The sequence below is a fragment of the Aplysia californica genome, unplaced genomic scaffold (genome assembly GCF_000002075.1).
Source record: "Aplysia californica isolate F4 #8 unplaced genomic scaffold, AplCal3.0 scaffold00664, whole genome shotgun sequence".
NCBI classification, from domain to species: domain Eukaryota; kingdom Metazoa; phylum Mollusca; class Gastropoda; order Aplysiida; family Aplysiidae; genus Aplysia; species Aplysia californica.
Genome location: NW_004797934.1, coordinates 242,754 through 245,044, shown reverse-complemented (window position 1 = coordinate 245,044; position 2,291 = coordinate 242,754).

Here is a 2,291-nt window from a genome sequence, read left to right as displayed (position 1 = left end):
GGGGGGGGGGATTCTTTTTCGCAATTTTCTGAGAAGACTGTTCGCAACTAGGCTAAGATCCGAGGTGTTAAATGTGTTAGCAAATGCTTTTGCATATTCAAATGCGTGTTGATCTCCCGGATATGACGTAAAGATTAACGTTATGGAGTTGCTTGCTCAGAGGAACGGATTCAAACTGAGTGATAGAAAGTTACGTAAAGAATATCCGGTATACGTGCTCTCGGGTATTCAAGTTTTACAAAGCCCTCCTCAGTTAAGAGAAACACTTGGTTTTTAAGGCAAATTATGTCCAGGGAAAATTGTGCAGAAGGAGGACTACTATATTCTTTTTGTTTCAACAGTACTTGCGTGTTGTCTCCCAGTTTTTAACTAAAGCTTTATCGTTGTTATGAACAGTCTAATTTGCACGGTTTCGTGTTTTCCCCGAAGCCGAGGCAAATTAAGTTAATCTCCCACGTTGTAATTAGCACCTTATTTTACACAGAATGGTCTTAGCAGAGACTTAAAATCCCAGAAAGCATGTATTTTTATAAATTCATGTCATGTCGAAACTAACTCGAAGAGCAATAACAAAGTTTCATTATAGTGTGCCCTTTTATGGCGAACGCCTGTAATAATATTGAATTATTCTGGAAAATAACTTGTTTACGACATTACAGACACCCGCCCGGAGCTTAATCATAGGGAACTATGCTTTAATGTCAAATCATCAAAATGTTTCAGAAAATGAATTAAAGTAATTTATTAATCCGTCTATCAGTTAACATTCCAGACGACTTTGTGGTCTATTCTTTGTAAGATAATTCTTAAGAGTGTATTGCGTAAACGCATTTAAATATGACTATGGTCGGCAGCAATCACTGTGATGTTTTACTCACCCATCAACACTATATAGCTCATCAGTGGCGTCAGTGGCCTCGTGGGTTCCAATTCAGGCAGGGGCCCAACGTTGTGTAATTGGGAAAGGCACTTTACAAGAATGTTCCCCACTATACCAAGGTCGGAAAAGATGCTCGGCTACAGACAGTTAAAAATCTGGTCATTTTGTTTTTGTTAGCGTTTGAGCACTTGACCAGCTGTTTGCAATGTATGTTTCCCTGGAAACCGAGAATGGTTCTATAATTGTTCCAGGGTCTGATGGGGTTAAAAATAGTGTAAAGCGCATACAGCTTGCTGTCGAGCATGAAAATGCTATTTCTTATCATCATTATCAAGAAAAGCTGCTTAAATTATATTCTGCTTGTGAGGGTCAATAGGACCTCAGTGTGATACAATATACAACATCCCAGCAGATGTTCTCCATAAAGAAGAATTCCCAGTAATTTGATCATTAAATTCTATCAGAATAACCTGACATCAGCGAGGAGGTCATTTACTTGCAGAGCTTCGAAATTTAACGATAAAGAAAAATAAAATACAGCTTAAAAATGGCTAAGTCATTCTGAGGTGACACAAAAGGAAGAACAAACAAACTACAACGACATGTCCATCTACATGTCCACGAGATCTTCACAAAATTCGAAGCACGTCAATCAAGCATGATGACGTGTAATACTTACAGAACCTGTTGATTTGCGTCACGCTCTACATTGTCAACAAGTTCTTAAAGCTATTTATGGCCAATGAACCGGATGGGGAACTGTACACTCAACCGGATCCTCCCATGACTTGCAGTATACAGGATTATACAGCAAATTTGATTTCCTTCGAAAACGGAACTACAACGTCAGCCATTTTTTCTTAGACTCTAAGCTAGAGTGGGAAAGCCATTAACAAATTTTAATTGAAACAACTTACAAATGTAAAACAAATGTGTTGTAAGATTATAACTTCAAACCCATACCACAAAAATACAGAAACAAATTTTATTCTTCCACAAATAGAAGCACGAAAAAATAAAAAGGCTTTTAGACCAACGACAAATGCATGAAAGACCCTAGAAAAAAAGTATTTGACGAGCCAAAAATACAGACATGCGAACACGTTCTCCTGATAAGCTGTCATAAATTCCTGTACATCTTCGTAAATCTGCACTAAGCAAATAAAACTGACCATGTCTTACTGTTGGCGATGTTGCTCCGTAAATTTCAAAAACTGAGTTACGACCTATAAACTATAAACGAAGTGAATAAAAAAAAAAACGCTCAAAAGAGTTATACGATTGGTTCAAATAAATGTATTACCATACATCACATACATTTAGACCTGACAGCTGTTCGTGACTCTCCAATTGAACACCAATGAATATTAAAAGAGAACAATTAAATACATATATACCCAGTATGCGTTTA